At 35.7% G+C, this 18,861-nt stretch overlaps 2 pseudogenes; both read left to right on the top strand.

Moving 5' to 3' along the window:
* Positions 1-13,385: 13,385 nt before the first annotated feature.
* LOC148583832 (mogroside I-E synthase pseudogene) lies at positions 13,386-13,994 on the top strand (annotated as a pseudogene).
* Positions 13,995-16,090: 2,096 nt separating this feature from the next.
* On the top strand, positions 16,091-18,583 carry LOC132190941 (mogroside I-E synthase-like; annotated as a pseudogene).
* Positions 18,584-18,861: the final 278 nt, after the last annotated feature.

Raw genomic sequence — 18,861 nt, 5'->3', positions numbered from 1 at the left:
GTAAACATATTGCCTATGCCATGATACCGGCAACTCATTACAAGGTAACTGTAGTGACCCAACATCGTGCATGTAACCGTAACCCATACTGATACTCTATTACAATGTAGTCGTGACTTATATTTTAAAATCTGTAACGCATATAGACTTCCCCTTCAAGGTAATCATAACTCATATCTACACCTTCATTGGCTAACTGTAAATTTCATACCGACCTTTTAGAATTATCATATATTTCCATCATCATCACCGTATCATATCAACTTAGGTTTAGAAATATAACAATGCAATTGAAATATAATTAGGGCTCACACATCATGTCGACAGATTTATGTCATTTCATGGTTTAACAAAAGTTTATAGTTTTCAGTTACAATATCATGAATAAATATTTTGTTTATCTACTTGAACAATGACATGGTTATACCTTTAAAGGTTTTACCTTGGTTACCATAAGGCTCTTTAATTCAATTCATACAAAACACCGTCTGTGCGAGAAGGGACGGAGGAATAGGGGGGCGGGTATAGGACCCCCAACACAAGGAAAAAAGCATTTAAGATATATATATATATATTTGCCTATTGGCTCCTACCCACTAAATTTTTTGGCCCTTGGCCTCTATCCATACCAATCTCTGCCTCCATCCCTATGAGTATTTAAAATATTGATTGAATACATGTTTGATTATTCCACTTGTAAAATTATAAACACTTTCATATAAAATCATAAACTTTTATTTTTGAATCAATACATAACTTAACACATAAAATAATATCCTTCCAGAAATATTACTAGGATCGTGTTCTACCCCTCTAATCACTAAATAATCTAAGTATGGAACTAAGCCATAGAACAAAATAAAACATGCACAACGGATTTAAAACAACATCACAAACATAACACAAAATTTGTTTACGAAGTGGAAAACTTTTTGAATAAATCAAAGGTAAAAACTACTCTGGGGCAGCCAAACCCAAAAAATCACTAAATGAAGATTAAGAGTTATAGACTAGACGACTTACATTTTGCTAGTCTCTTAGCAAAACAAAACGAAAAATAAAATGAAAGCAAGAAACATAAATTCTCTTTCGTGGGAGAGACGATTGCATTTAGCATATGTAACAAGCCTTTTAAACCCTTAGGCATCTCTAGTGGACGAGTGAAGTCTCATGAGGGCATAACAGGAATAATACCCACAAACATTATAGCACTATGTTGTTAACAAGAAAGAAGTTTCACATAAACCATGGTTCTTATTCATGAGCAAACTTAAAAAGACAAATACCATCATCACAATCAAAAGGGAATCTAAAATCAAATCAATCATAAATGGACAATTGAGATCTTATATGTTTTGAAAAGTGCAAAATGTAATTAGCATACAATCATGAAGCTTTCCGTTTAAACTCAAAACAAGTTCCAAAAAATAAGAATCCCTAACATATGAAACAACCAAAGCAAGATATGCATTTTTTTTTTTTTTTTTTATAGGCTATGCAATGTCTAACTCGATCCCTTAAGCTTTCTAATTGACTCATGTAACAAGTGTTAGGCCAATGACTCCTAAGTCAGGTGACTTTAGAGCACTAGATGTAGAGCATCCCTAAGGGCTTATTAACTTAAGTCAAAAAGGCTATGAAGTCAGACTAGCCATATCTTAAATCAAAACTGAACTTTATACCTTTTGACACAAATACTCAATGCTTAATAAGGCAAGAGATCCGGTTACTCAGCACAAAACTCAACATGATCTTTCTTTTTTTTTCTTTTTTTTTTTTTTAAAAAAATTATTTTATTTTTTATATCTTGCAAGCCAAGGTTATTCATCAATAGGTCATCTAACAAATTTCAAAAAGAACAAGCTTAAGCTCAAGCATCATACCTCATAGAAAACATGCTAATGTGTTCATAAAAATTTGTCTAAAAACAAGTGAAATATCTTTAACCCAAAAATAAGTGAAAGGATTCAGACTTCTACTGACATAATGATGATGTTCAACCCTTTAAGCATGCCAGCAAACCACAGTCACAGTTTAACTTAAACTTGACAAAAACATAGCATAAATTTTTTTATTTTTTCAAAATTTTTTTTTTTATTTTTTAACACAAAAAACAAATAAAAATAAACAAATAAAAACAAAAATAAACAAACAAAGTGTTTTTTTCATTCCCCAAACTTGAATTACACATTGCCCTTAATGTGTAGTATAGAAATACATTACCGAAAGTAAGGAAATTTGAGTGTGAACAAGGCCAGGGCATCCCCCAAACTTAAACGACAAAACACCTGTCAATAAAATTAACAACAATATTTTTTTCATAGAAACAAATATCAAAAGATTAATTGCTGTTAGAAACAAAAACAAATAAAAATAACATGTAATGAAAAAGGAAAGAAAGAATTTTTGGATTGAAGTGCAAAAAATAAACTGGAGGAGAACTTTACAGTGCTTCCCCCTATCATGTCGATGTCCAACGAATTCTTACCACCCTTTCTTCTTCAAAACTTCACACCCGTTTGGAAGGATATTTCAGCATCTTATGTAGAATTGCTTACTTTGAAGGATCTTCTTAGAAAAGTGGTTCATAGATTTGTGTGCTTGTGTGCACAAGTCTTTGAGTATCTTGACATAAGATGACTCATTGAGACATTCAGGTGATGAAGCTTTGGACTCTTAATATGTCTCAAGAGGGACAGTGATGCAGGCAAGAGCTTCAGTACTCACTTCCATGTCACTGGGTAGATCAGGATCAGTTGGTGGCTCACTGTTCTCATGGTGCTCAACTTGCTCAGGGTGCTCAACTTCTTCTTCTTTTTCTTCTTCCACAATGTTATCAACAATTTTCTCACTCTCAAGTGTGGTGGTGACTTGAACATGCTCAACTTGCTTTGCGTGCTCCTCTTTGTTATCCACAATTTCTTTCTTATCAACCATGTAGTGTAAAATGAATGGACATTCGCTTTGGTGGTGAGTAGGATTATAATAATATTCACAAAACATAGATGGTCCCCACTTATTAATAGTTCTGATATATGCCGACCTAAGTGTCTTGAGTTGGGCTATTCTTCTTTTTAAGTCATCAATGTGAGTAGTTGGACAAAATTGAAATACCTCATCTTTAGGAAGATAATTTCGTGTAGCACTTTCCTCTCTTTCAAAGTTGGAGGTGTCTTGGACATGCTCATGATAAGAATTTTCGGATTCATCCTCATCAATCATGTAGTGTCCTTTAGCCATTAGCTGACCTTGAAGCTCTTCTTCGTGATTGTTATCCCCTATGCTCTCATTGTCCCAATATTGAGTCATTGGGTCAAGTTGATGTTCAGCCGGATATTCATTCTCACTCTGGCCAATCCATTCTTCCAACCCTGTTGTAGCTTGAGTGTTGGCATATTTGATCTCTTGCACGAATTCTTTCAGTTCTCGTTTGGATTGTTGTAGTTCTTGTATTATCTTGTTATTCGACTGTATGGATGCTTTGACCATGTCTTCTAGTGATGACTGTTGTGCAGGCTGTGGTGCTTGAGTGGTGGCATATTTGATCTCTTGCATGGATTCTTTCAGTTCTCGTCAGGATTGTTCAGTTCTTGTATGTTCTTGTTAGTTGATTGCATGAATGCTTTCAACATGTCTTCCAGTGATGTCTGTGGTGCAGGTTATGGCACTTGAGTGGTAGATTGATAAGTGGGAGGTTGGGCTTGGTGATCGAATTTTGGATAGTCTAGATTGTGCAATTCCTGAAATTGGGGAGCATAATTTCCAATAACCTGAGCTGATCATGAGAAATTTTATTGGTTGCTCCAGTTCGGGTTGTAATAATTGAAATTTGAATCAAAGCCTGAACTAGAGAAACTGGTGTTTATTTGCTCATATAGAAAATTAGAAACTTGTCTCCATGGATGGACAATCACTATAATGATAATAAGGATTGAAGCAGTATGAACATGGCTTATGTGGGTAAAAATTTTGAGGGTAGTTGGTAGGAGCTGGTGTCCTATCACTAGGAGAGGCATTAAAATCATTAAAATGAAAATTCATGCTTCCCCCTCTCTTTTTAGCATGCAAATATCCCACATAAAACATTAACTATTTTTTAAAAAAAATATTTTTAAATAAAATAAATTGACACAAAAAAAAGACTGACATAAATAAAAAAATAAATAAGAACTAAAACTGAAAAACTCACAAAAAGGACCAAAATAAATTTTTGGTTTAAATCTACGGAACTGCTGCAGTTGCTCGCGTTGTTGTGAATGCGCTCGATCGTGCTGATTTACACTCGATCGTACTCGAGTCAGTGTACAAATGAAAATGTGGCAGTTAACAAGGCAAGTGCGCTTGAGCTTGCGGTCTAGACCATGAGTGCGCTCAATCGTAGTAGGGCTGCAATCGATTGCACTAGCAGGGGCATGCAGAAGGTGGTTGTGGCAGAATTGTAAAACAAACCAAAAAAAAAAAAAAACAAAAGCAATAATAATAATAATAATAATAATAATAATAATAATAACAGGAATAAAAATAAACAAATTGCTGAAAAATAAAATCCTAATTATAACTAGTAGAAGAATAAAACTAATTTAGAACTAAATTTGTTTCAAAAATTGAACAATTCCCCGGCAACGGCGCCAAAAACTTGTTGTGTAAATTTTAATATACTCGCAAGTGCACGAATCGTTTGCAATATAATGTTTTGCAAGTGCGAGGTCGATCCCACAGAGAATCGTATTTTTGAAAGAGCAATTTAAATCTAAACTAATTAAATCCTAACCTAGTTCCAAAAGGGTTTTGAATTTTGATTTTTAAAATTTAAAAGACAAAACATAAACTAATTAAAATAAATTAAGAGATAAAGGTACTAAGCTTTGGGAATTCACACTCACCAAATCATAACAACATATTTCATGTTCATCAATATTAATCCCAAGTTCTTACAAATTAAATCTTATGTATGTTTTACTATGCTTCAAAAGATTAATCAAAACCATCCCATGTATCCATTCATTGCACAAATCACAAAATGAATCCAAATTTAATTAAAACACCAGATGTATTCGAAGAACAAATCAGAAGAGATATCCAATTTTTAAGCAAATAAAACCAAGCAATCAATTATGTAAAGTTATCTTAAATCATCAAGTGTATCCTTGAATCACAACAAGATATCCAAGAATTATTCCATACATTAAAAAGATGTAAAACAATTGAAATTAAGCTAAATAAAATCAGAATAATAAAAACTTACATAAAAGTAACGTTGTTCTTCATTGGTGAAGCCTCATCTCCAACCTTAGTTGAAAATTTAACTCTACATAAATAAAACTAAAATCTAAACGTAAACTAAAGAATTTTGCTCTCTGGGATTGTGTATCTTTTCTTGAACGCAAATAGGTTTATTTATAGGCTTAGGGAAGTCTAAAAGCCCTATTAAACCTAGATAATTTGGAGGTCTGTCTCCCTGTCAAAATAGAAGTCTGAAATCGGAATAGGATTTGTCCAGATTTATCTTCTTTTATTGAGGGGCGATTTTGGCATAGTAACCGTTCGAATTAGGAAAATCCTATTTCACAATGAACTATAGTATTTTGAGTTAGATTTCCAATGCCGCTTGAATGACCTCAATCCAATACTTGAGAAGAAAGTTATAGTCAAAATACTAAGACATGTGCAGAATCTGAATTTGAATCCAATTCGAAATTTTATCAAATCTGAAATTTAATCTAATTTAACCTTTTCTTGGATTTAGTTAAACTTAACCACATCATCTAGGTCTTCTCAAAGTGTGCTTTCTTCCAAATTGTGCATTTTTTCCCTTAAAGCTGTAGTTTTTCTTCTACCTACAAAACACTAAAAACACAAAACTAACATAAAACATTAAATAACGACACTGCTAAATGATTAACTAATGTAAATGAAGGGGTCCAAATATGCAATATTTGGCACTTATCACTACTCACAACTTGGAGGACCTCTAGACTTAGCAGGAACAACAAGCTTCCCAACTTGTCTCCATCCTGACCATCTTCACAGAGTACATTTCCTCACATACCCTTTGGTAGACTTTTTTCTTCAAGTAACTAAGGCAACAATCTTTGTGTAAGTGAACGAACAAGCAACTTGCCAATCAAGAGCAAAGGACAGCCCAAAGCTTTATTAGGTCCTCTCTTGAACAAACACTTCCGAGACATAGTGGTCGAAGAGAAATATTGAGACTGCACAAAGAAAAATCCTCCCAAAAAGTCTGTAGTGAACAGTGACAGAAAAATCCTTTTATAGGGAAGACATTTTACTCTTCACGTCCTAATGGGACTCATTTCTTGTTAAAACGAGATGAAAAAAATAACAGATCAGAAAATTCCATGTCTTAATGGGAAAGCAATTACGTCATGATGGGAAGAACAAATGACACCACCTCGTCACATGTCCTGTCCTAACGCTCTATCTGAGGAGAAAGCAGGGAGTCCAACGTTGGTCTTGTTACATGTCCCGTCCTGACGAGAAAATGATAGCTTCAGCTTCAATCCTGTTACATCCCTATCCTGACGCAACTCTTGATGAAGAAATAATAGCTTCAACCTCAATCCTGTTACATGTCTTGTTCTGATGGAGTTCATGACAGGAAAACAAAAAGCTCTTCCAAAACCCCTGAAAATCTAAGTGCTATTTCCCAAAGTTTTAAACACAAAAGAATTACAAGAAATATCATTGAATTAGGCCAAACTAAAACCTAACGATCTCCCCCTTTGGCTATTCAATGACAAAACCCTAAACAAGGTTTAAAACTTTACAAAAACAAAAATCCAACTAAACACAAAGAGCAAACCATGTGCAACCCTTGCAGACCAAAGTTCTAGGTCAAGAAACACTTCACCAATGACCATCGTTGCACTAATCCAAACTCAAGGTAAAAATTATCAAGACCACACACTGTCCTAATTTTGAAACATTTCACATAAAATGCATTACTGCACCATATTCAATACTTTAATGAAAAACTAGACATTCAGAATTGCACAAATTTAAATCAAATTGTCACAAGATAAACTATAAACAAAAACATCAAAAACCAAACTAAATGAAATATTGTTTGACAAGTTCAAACCATTCTCACCCTTTTTGTCACAATGGACAAAGGGGAAGAAAACAAGAACATAACAAGACATGATTACTCAGAATCCTCAGAGTCATCATCATCATGTTGCACAGGATAAATCGGAGCAGTAGGAGGAGCTGGAGCTGTGGCATCAATAGGGGCCTGAAGAGGGTTCCGATCGTCTCTGAAAAGGTTAGTGAATAACTGATCATTCCCTGGATCGACGAAGTCTATGTCAAAAATCCCAAAAGAGTTTGGTCTTGCTGCTAGTTCTGTATCCTTAGCCCCTACACCATCACCTTCTTCCTCCAAGATCGCATCACCCACCTGTGCCTCAGGCTCGTTTCCTAGCTGACTTTGCTCGTTTGTTCTCTTAAGTAGAGTTGACAATGCTATCTCTACCTGAGTGAATGGCCCTTTGAGGTCAGCAACTTCCTAACGTAGTTTCTTGACCATATCCTTTGTTTCCACAACTATTTTCTTAAGACAATCAAATGCCTTAGAAGGAAAGGAGGGAGGGAGATGAGGAACATAAGTGGAAGAGGAAGGAGCAGAAACAAGGTCACTTGACCTTTTCCTTTTTGTAGAATCTGATTTAAGAATAGCAGTTTGATCACAAGGATTAAACTGTGGAGCTATGTGGTCAGATGAACAAGGAACAACAGAAACATGGGTCAAGACTTTATTGATGGTACCACCATAGGGAAGGGCCAATTTTTTTGGATTTTGAAGTATTGATAGAGGCTATGAGGTCAATGATGCATGCAACTAAATTAATGCGATGATTTTTTAGCAATGCATATAAAAACTGAGCCTTATTGATAAAGGCTATCAGGCAATAAATTGCACATAATCAGAAGAGCATGCATACGTTCAGGCAATCTAATGGATTTCACAGGAAAAGAGGATAAACCAAACGGCCAAGGAGTTTTACCAAACAATTTACCTAACTCTTCTCTAGTGGGAGCAGTGTCAGGGGCGTAGGGATATTGACTATAAGGCACATGAGGAATATTCAAAATTTGAGATAAAGACTTAGGAGTTAACGAAATGCCTTTCCCTCGAACAAGAGTTGTGAGGTGATTGCATAGTAGCCGCGAATATTGAAGTAAAATTCACGAACTAAATCCAAATAAACAACAGGCTGAGGTTGAGTGAAAGGCAACCAACCTTTGGATTCAAAGAGTTGGGGAATGAAAGCAAATTCCATAGAGGTGAAATCAAGAAGCGAATAGGTAGTTCAACTATTACCTTCCGTTGGTTAAAGCACATGTTGAAAAATTCCTCCTCAAAGTCCAAAACACTCAAATTCCAACTCCACAAATCACATAATCAATCAAGCCTAAACAATTCATAGTAATACATGCCTAAGTCCCAACACAATAAGAGTTCTTACAAAGAACGAAGGGAACCAAATACATGTAAACCACAATACGAGACCAATTGTCAACAAGATTATGAAAAGCAATTCTAATGCATGATATCACAACAAGACTTAAACATGAAAATTCTAAACATATTTGTGAGAGCTACTCTCAACTCAAGATTAAGGCAAAATCAATCCAATAAACAATCTCAAGAAAATTGATGAGAAATGAGATGCATACCTTAAGACGTTGCAGTAGATGGAGAGACTAGGCCGAAAAAAGCTTATAGAGAGAAAAGCTCAAAGAGATGAGTGGAGAAAATGCAAGAGTGAGAACAAAAAGAACGAAAAGTCACGCGTGAGGAGTTGTAGATCTAGTTTCCATCCTAATGGGGGTACTTCTCGTTAAGACGGGAAGACAGAAAATAGAACATGCGTTTAAGTTCCCATCTTAACGTAATACCTCTCCCGTTAAGACGGAAGGAACAACATTTCATGTCATGACAGAGAAGAATTTCGTTAAGTTGGAAAGTACACAACATATCCTGTTAAGATGTGATATCCTCCATTAAGGCAACATCAACAAAAATTCCTTCTCTATTTTTTTTTTTTTTGAAAACAATAAAAAAAAATGTAATAAATGAATCTTCAAGAGATAACAATTAATCCTCTGGTCACACAAATTGGAACAGACACATTCATAGATTTAATTCTCACAAAAAGAAATTTGAGAAGGTAATCCAACTAAGACATAATCTGTGAAGTGAGTGATTATTTCAAAAACAGAGGATACACAATTTAATTGTTAATTAGGTTTGTTTTTCCAATTAGGTTTGTTTTTCCTTTTCATTGTTAATTTAGGAGGTGCCTAGCCTATATAAAGGCATCTACTATTTGTTATATTAGAATTCAATTTATATTATCAATTAAATTTAATTATTTTAGAGTTATTTTCTCTGTTTGCTTATTTGAGATACTTAGGAACTTTCTCTTCCCTACTTGTTATTTTTCTTTTCTTGAATTCCCATTTCTATCTTCAATTTTTAGTTTCTGCTGCTATTATACGCTGTCAGAATAATGTTAGTTCTGCCCGGCATCAGTGTTCCACACATTTATTTAAACGTGTCTTGTTCGGGTTGGCATAAATGGGTTCGTGTCATAAATAGGTTGACACGAACCTGACACGCCAACCCGTTTTGCCAGCCCTGGTAAGAACAACAAGCTTCCCAGCTTGTCTCCATCCTGACCATCTTCACAGAGTGCATTTCTTCACCGACCCTTTGATAGACTTTTTTCTTCAAGTAATTAAGGCAACAATCTTTGTGTAAGTGAATGAACAAGCAACACGCCAATATAAAGAGCAAAAGACAGCTCAAAGCTTTATCACTTCCTCTCTTAAACAAACACTCTTGAGACACAGCTCTCAAAGAAAACTATTGAGACTGCACAGAGAAAAATCATCCCAAAAAGTTTGCAGTGAATAGTGACAGAGAAATCCTTTGATAGGGAAGACATTTTACTCTTCACGTCCTAACGTGACTCATTTCTTATTAAGACGAGATGAACAAAATAATAGATCTAAAAAATACATGTCTTAACGGCAAAGCAATTCCGTCATGATGGAAAGAAAAAATGACACCTCCTTGTCACATGCCCCGTCCTAACGCTCCATCTGACGAGAAAATAGGGAGTCCAACATTGGTCCCATTACATATCCCGTCCTAACGAGGAAACAATAGCTTCAGCTTCAATCTCGTTACATACCCGTCCTGACACAACTCCTGATGAGGAAATAGTAGCTTCATCCTCAATCCCGTTACATCCCCGTCCTAATGCAACTGCTAACGAGGAAACAATAACTTCCTTTTACATGTCCTGTCCTAACGGAACTCCTAACGAGGAAATAGTTGGTTCTTAGCTCAGTCCCGTTACATGTCCGGTTCTGACGGGAAACATAAAGATCTTCCAAAATCCTTGAAAACCTAAGTGCTATTCCCCAAAGTTTTAGGCACAAAAGAATTACAAGAAATATCAATGAATTAGGCCAACCTAAAACATAACACTTCTTTTGAAACCCTTATATGAAATAACCTTTTTTAAAAAAAGAAAAAAATCATCTCATTTCAAAAATACAATCCAAACAATCAAATAATATATTTAAGAAAGGATTACAAACAAGAAAGGATTGTGGGTTTTACCCTGAGAAATGGATTGAAAAGAACAAGTTTCTTCCTTTAGGGCTAACATAAATTTCAGGTTTGGGCTCTTCCTTCTTCTTCCCTTCACTCTAATTCTAGCACTTCTGGAGGCTAGGAATTCATGCAAATGGTTTCTCCCACGGTTCTAATGGTTTTAAAAAGGTTGTGGGTCGAGTTTCTTGGTTTTTGTGCAATAAAAAAAAAAATTTCGCATCCGGATCGATCCTCTAAATGAGGGGATCGATCCTTCCCCCTCCACTTTTTTAGTTTTATTTTTGTTTAGAAAATTGCAAGATTACCTAAAAAAAAAAAAAAAGACTTTCTTATAAAAATTACGTGTATGTTAAAAGAATGTATTTTTAAAAAGATTTTACTTTTTGGAGTGTTACACACAATCAAGCAAGTATAAGTAAAAGGAGAAAATTCACTTTATCTCTTGAAATTTTAAGAATTTTTCAATTTAAATCTCAAAGTTTAAAAATTTGTAATGTACCCATCTAATGTTTCAAAATTTTTTTAGTTTAAACCTTCTGTTACTAATTTTCGCTTAACTGGACGAAAAAAAAAAAAAAAAAGACTGAGAGTAATTACATAATTTCATAAATTTCCGTCCAATTTTATAAAAATTAATTACGGAATGTTTAAATTGAAAATTTTTGAAAAATTAAGAATGTATATTACTAATTTTTAAACTTTAAAATTCAAATTAAAAAATACTTAAAACTTCAAGGAGTAAAGTAAATTTTTCCCCATTTATTAAATGAACTAAAACCAAATGGAGCTTATTTAAACTAAAACCGAACCCGTTGGCCAGCTGCTCTGATAGTTTATAAGTGTAGATATGGGAGAAGAAGGCTGGGCTGGTGATTAATTATGATCAGTCGGACTCATTATAATTTATAAACATCCTTTTGTCCTGTTTCATATTTATGTACGTACGTACGTAAGCAGTGATGTCAAGGTTAACTTTGTGTTTTCATGTACTTGGATTTTGTTTTTGTTTTTTACTTAGAGTGTCGAAGACAAAAGTTTTGGTGATAGTTACGCGCCTGGTCCCTTCTGAACCTTTACCAGGGGTGGAAATGTACATTTGATCCAAAATGTCATTAACAAATTAATACCTTACTCTTTTTTGTTTGTTTCTAATTAACAACATACTACTTACAAAAAACATATACACACACTAACGACATTTATAAAAACATTCTTATAAAATATCCAAATACAACATTTTTATATATCTTATTGCCAATTAAATTTCTTCTACTTGCAATAATATATATATATATATATATATATATATGAAAGAAATCATTCCTTCTTTTGTATTTGCAATTATAAATTATGTTGTTATCGTGTATAACAATAATGAATAATATAATTGAAAAGAGAGAAATCAAGAGACAGTCGAGATACGAATTTACGTGGTTCGATTGGCAAGGTGCCTACATTCAAAGAGAGTACGGCTATATTTTACTACTAATGATTCAAAGTTACAACCACTGGTATTCTAATATAATTACTCGCCATGCCTAAGATAATATGAGATACTAGTTTCAACAATAAATTATAAAGAAATTAATTGGCATAGAACCCTTTACTTATTTAGAAGGATTTTCAAGAAATCGGCAGACATGCAATCTATCATGTATACTAATAAAAAAAAAAGGTTTAAAATGTTAAATGATTAAACAATTAGATGTATAGTTTATTATCATGATGTTAAACTTTTGAAACATGCTTACCTAGTCAATCATAGAAAAATTTCAAAAATAAAAAACAAAAACAAAGAAAAAAGGAATATATATTGAGACATCGATAATCTCTTTGATCCTCAGTCACAGAAAGAGAGATTGAGAGAAGTAAGAGAGCTGCTGCTATATGGTTGGGGCAGAAAACATGGGTTTTCTGCCCACCACTCACCACATGACATATCAACATTTTAAGAAAAATGCAAAAACTTAAAATGGGAACAAAACACCAAAACAAAGAACAAAGGAGGACCATCAAAGGAGGCAGAGGAGGACCATCAGCCCCATCCGACCACCCTTAGGCCACGGGGTGGCCGCGCCGGCCATCCTAGGCCAAGGGGTGGCCGGCGTGGCCACCCCTAGGCCATCTGGGATGGTAGGCGAGCCACTCCCATGGCTTGGGGGTGGCCGTCGCGCCACCCCTAGGCCAAGGGGTGGCTGGGGTGGCCGCGCGCCACCCCAGACAGATCTGGGGTGGCTGCGAGCCACCCCATAGGCCCTGGGGTGGCCAGCGAGCCGCCCCCCTGTGGTGTCGGGGGTGGCCGCGAGCCACCCCAGATCTGTTGGGGTGGCCCGCCGGCCACCCCAGATCTTGTTGGGGTGGCTCGTGCCACCCTAGATCTTGCTGGGGTGGCACGCCGGCCACCCCCAGCAACATTTTGGGGTGGCTTTGGGGTGGAGCGGGCCACCCCATGGTCTGGGGTGGCTCGCCAACCACCCCCAGAATGTTTTGGGGTGGCCTGTACCACCCCACGTGGCCGACAAAGAGATAGAGGGAGAGAGGCGGCGGCGGTTCTGGCTGAGGCGGCGGCGGCTCTGGTGGAGGCAGGGTTGGTTGGGGCTGTGAGGGGATAAAAATCAGGTGCATGTGTTCTCATTTTATTTTCTTGCTCCTAGCTGATTTGGCATTCAGCTATTGGAGGGCAAAAAACCCTCCTTGTTTGCCACGACCGAAGTGAAGTTATTCCTGAGAAGTAATGGAGAAGAAACCCCACGTCCTAGTATTTCTTTACCCCGTACAAGGTCACATAAACCCAATTCTCCAAACGCCTTGCCTCAAAGGGCCTGAGAGTGACAGTAATCACCACCACCTCCATTAGCAAATCCATGCAAGCCCTGCAAGAGAGCTCTCTCAACTTTGAGACCATTTCTGACAGGTCTGAAGAAAACCAAAAGTTTGAAAGCATAGACGCACGCGTCGAGGATTTCAACTCAACAGTCTCAGAAAGCTCCAAACACCCACCAAAACTGCTCGTGTATGACTCATGCATGCCATGGGCTTTAAACGTGGCCAGGTAACTTGGTGTAGATGGAGCTCCTTTTTTCACTCAGTGTTGTGCGTTTAACGTAATTTATCATCATGCGCATCAAGGAACTATACAACTACAAGGGCCTTCAGTATCCTTGCGCTCCATGCCATCACTAAGGGTTAATGATATGCCTTCTTTTCTTTATTATTGTTCCAGTATTTTCAGTTTTGTGGAATTTGTTTTTGTTTTTGTTTTTGTTTTTTTTTTTTGTTTTTTCTAAGAATATAATTTTCTTGCTGAAATTAAGCTTTGTAGTAATTGACAGTTTTGGAATAACATGGCCGGTGCACTATATTAATGTTCAGTGGATGTGTATCATTATAGATGTCTAATTAGTTGATTGGCAAATTAGAACCAAATTTTCCAACCACAGTCAGGTGTGGGCTCAAACTCCCATTTAATAGGTGAAGTCCAATACGTGGAATATTTAATTTAAATGAGGGGTGATTTGACGAAGTCAATGTTCGATCTCACGACCTTTGGCTCTGATACCATGTTAAATTACCAATTATTATAAAAGTTTAAGCTGATAGAAAGACGTAAATTTAATCACTTAACCAATACTTTAACACTCTCCAGTGTTGGATTTGTTCTAGAAGGAGCTTCGCATCATCGATCAAGGGGCCATAATGTCCCCATGAACATTCCTCCTTTCTCAATGCTTGAACAACTTCCAGCGAGTCTCCTTCTAAAACGACAATCTTGAACTCCATATTAACACATAGCTTCGCCATCTTCCATGCTGCAAGTGCTTCAGCAACAGCAATAGTTAGATTCATGATGTGCTGCCGAGATGCGGAGAGAGAGCCAATAATCTGAACATCATGATTTAAGGTTCAAACATTAAAAAATGCTTGATTATTAAATAGAGTAATGATATAAGAAATACTAGAGTTTTCATTGAGTTATCCCAAATGTGATGTGGCTTTTAAAATCACCAATATATCAAAATTTAATAATAATCATCTCAAATTCAATGATAATTTTAAAAGTCACATCACATTTGAGATAACTCAAGGAGGACTTTAATCCTCCGTATATCTTTACTCGTATATTTGAGTCAAAATGTCATGAACAAATTAATAGCTTACTCTTTTTTGTTTGTTTCTAACTCACGACATATTACTCACCAATATATATATATATATATATATATATATATATATATATATATATATATATTTTACCCCTTCAAAGTTCCATCACATTTTCACTTTCTTTTCAAATGTTTAGAAATTGGCAATGTATTCCAACAAAGTTTTTGAAATTCTTAATGTAACCTATCCATTGGTCATTTCCATCTTCTTTGACAAAAAAGGGCTCACATACGCCATATGTGTATTTATCTGTGGAAACTTTCCAAAATTGACAGATGTACACACGATGAACTCTTAAAATGGTGGCCGGACCACCCCATGGGCCTTGGGGTTGGTATAGCCCTTCTTGGCCACCCCTTATGGCCAGGGGTGGTGGCCGACCACCCCTAAATGGCCCATGGGGTGGCCGTAACCATCCCTTTGTTTGTTTGTTTGTTTTTTCAAAAAAATTGGGGCATTTAGATATTTTCAATAATTTTCTGTTAGAGAAAGTGAAAATTATTAATGAAGTGGTTATATTGAAAATTTCATAAACTTGGTTAGGATATATTGTCAATTTTTAAGGTAAAATAAAACTATACTATGTATATATTAATCATCACACACACAACTCTAAAACTTAAAATTTATAGGGTTAGACTTAATTATACTATATATTATTGAGCACCCCACATGTGGTATCTTATTATATACTCTATAATAGGAAAACCGATTACATAAAAGAAGACCCTCCCTATATAATTAAGGAGCCTCAATTGTATATACAAGCTATCCATAGCAGGATAATTCTCTATTTTTCCCCTGTAAAATCTCCTCCTTATTTCTATTTTTCATCAAGTAGCACTTTCATCCATTTCTCACCTAACAAAACACCTACTTGCTACTTCTATATATCTTATTAATTGCCGGCCAGTTTATTCTATTTGCAAATGTAACCATAGTTGCTTTTGGACCCTACATCTTCATCATTTCTTCTTTTGTATTAATTGGCTATTTGCAATAAAGAATGAAGAAATCAACAAGCATAAATTTTTTTCAAGAAATCAATAGACACGCAATCCATCATGTATAAATAAATAAATAAAAGTTTTAAAAAGTTAAATGATTAAACAATTAGATGTATAGTTTATTATCATGATGTTAGACTTTTGAAACATGCTTACCTAGTCAATGATGTCTTCATAGAAATTTCAAAAAAGAAAAGAAAGGAAAAAAGAATATATAATGAGACATCGATCTCTTTGATCCTCATCCACAGAAAGAGAGAGAGAAGTAATGGAGAGGAAACCCCACATCCTAGTATTTCCTTACCCCGTACAAGGTCACATAAACCCAATACTCCAATTCTCGAAGCGCCTTGCCTCAAAGGGTATGAGAGTAACAGTAATCACCACCACATGCATTAGCAAATCCATGCAAGAGAGCTCTCTCAACTTCGTGACCATCTCCGACGGCTCCAAGCAAGGCGACAAGGAAACCATGTATGAAGAACTCGAGCGTTTCAAACTATTTGTCTCAGAAAGCTTAGCAGAGCTGATTGAGAGACAAAAAAGCTCCCAACACCCACCAAAACTGCTTGTGTATGACTCAGCCATGCCATGGGCTCTAGACGTAGCAAGGCAACTTGGTGTGGATGGAGCTCCATTTTTCACTCAGTCTTGTGCAGTTAATGTAATTTACCATCATGCACATCAAGGAGTTTTCTTACAGAGGCCTTCTGTATCCTTACCCTCCATGCCATCACTAGGGGTTAATGATGTGCCTTCATTTCTTAATGATACGGGCTCCTCTCCTCTGCTCAAAATTGTATTGAATCAATTCTCAAACTTCCATGAGGCAAATTGGATCTTCTGCAACACATTCGACAAGTTGGAACATGAGGTAGGTATTTATATATACACATATTGATACATAGACGGAGCCAGCTTTGAATTTGGGAGGACCCAGAGCCAAAAGAAATTTTGGGAGGAACCAATTGGCAAAAAATACCTTAAATTATTATTTTTTTTATCTTAATTTTTTTTTTTTTTTTTGCCTTAAATTTTTTTTTTCTTGTAATTTTGGGGGGACCAGGGCCACCGCCGATCCCCCCTAAATCCGTCTCTAATACATATGTGCATGTATATGGAAACTGGCCTTCAAATAATTAAAGTTTAATATATACTCTTTTCTCTTTTCAAAATTGAAGCACAATTTTTTTTCAAAACATCTAAGAAACAAAACACAAAACACAAGACATGCACGTTTTAGAAAACCTTTTAAAAATTGAGGGCAATTCATATTGAAGTGGCGTAGGGCGAATCTTGTAAATTAAAATCTGAAAAACCTTTGATGCACCATTCGGATGAATGTTGAGGTTGTACGTCCAATACTTTGTTTAGGCGTGTGATACTATTTTATGTCAATCTCATACTAAGTTTTCGTGGGAACAAGATCCACTCCATTTCAAATGAAGTGGATAACATCCAGTTAGTTATTGTAAAATGGTAGTTTTGTTTTTTCACTTTTGGAGAAGACAAAAATACACATCCACTATAACTAACTGGATATTATCCACTTCATTTGAAATGGAGCGAATCCTAATTCGTTTTGGTGGACCTTTCAATTCCAAAGCTAGATTCCATTTTCAATGTTTTCTAATGTTCCATCACTTCAAGTGTGCTTGTTGGGTATTAAATAAGTGTCAATATGCACATTAAAGACCATAGCAAGAACGATATAGTGAGTTTTTTTTTTTTTTTTTTTTTTTTTTTTTTTTTTTTTGTAGGGAGAGACCAGAAAATTTCTAATGATAAGTTATGTTTAGTGCCTTTCCAAAAAGTTGTTTTCCAAACAATTTTCTTAAGCCAACCTCACATAAATTATTTCCCAAATGTGTATCCCATCAAAAAAAACATCTGAACTTTATATCTCATCAAAAACATTTTCAAATCAAAATACAAAAAATACTTTTCAAAACCATTATATTTCATCATGTTTTTGGGATGTTTTCGTACTTTATTCTTTTTTTTTTTTTTTTTTTTGTTAAATATTTTTCTAAATTTTGTTAGGTAGTGAACTGGATGGCAAGCCGAGGGCCAGTTAAAACAATTTGACCGACAATTCCATCAATATACTTAGACAAGCGGTTGGAGGATGACAAAGAGTATGGTCTCAACCTCTTCAAGCCTAATGTGGACGCTTGCATGAAGTGGCTAGACACAAAGGAAATTGGGTCTGTCATTTATGCATCATTTGGAAGCTTGGCAGCCCTCGGAGAAGAGCAAATGGAGGAGCTAGCATGGGGCCTGAAGAATAGCAATTGCTACTTCTTGTGGGTAGTAAGAGAATCTGAAGAAAAAAAGCTTTCCGATAATTTTCAAGAGGAAATAACAAAAAAGGGGTTGGTTGTGACTTGGTGCCCTCAACTAGACGTATTGGCTCACGAGGCAATTGGTTGCTTCATGACTCATTGTGGGTGGAACTCGGCGCTTGAGGCATTAAGCATGGGAGTGCCAATGGTTGCGATGCCGCAATGGACGGATCAACCAACTAATGCCAAATTCATCGTTGATGTTTGGAAGGTAGGGATAAGGATTAAATTGAATGAAAAAGGCATTGTGACCAAAGAAGAAATAGAGCTGTGTATAAGGGAAGTAATGGAGAGTGAGAGGGAAAGAGATGAAAGAAAATTCATTGAGATGGAAGGAATTGGCTATAGAAGCTGTAGACGAAGGTGGAAGCTCATATAAAAAAATAGAGTTTGTAGCAAAACTTCAACACTCCTAATGTTAATGCAAGCGATAGCTCTACATTCGAACAATAATCTAGAAAATGTGTTCTTTTACTATTAATATATTTTTTGATGCACGCTACTAAAGTCTGATGTTAATGCAATTACAGACTAGCTCTATATGCTTTTTCATTTTAACAGCAATCTAAAATGAAAAAGCATTAAAATGTTAGCGAGCTCTCTTCTCTCTCCTTGTGAGAAATTTTTTTTTTCTCTTTTGAAATCTATCCACCTCCTCAGTGAGGGCCTCCTACTGCCTCTGTGCGGGTTTTTT

This window comes from Corylus avellana, chromosome 9 (assembly GCF_965113065.1).
Source record: "Corylus avellana chromosome 9, dhCorAvel1.hap1.2, whole genome shotgun sequence".
In the NCBI taxonomy this organism is placed as follows: domain Eukaryota; kingdom Viridiplantae; phylum Streptophyta; class Magnoliopsida; order Fagales; family Betulaceae; genus Corylus; species Corylus avellana.
Note: the sequence above shows the minus strand (reverse complement) of the source record. Positions and strands in the feature narration are given on the sequence as shown.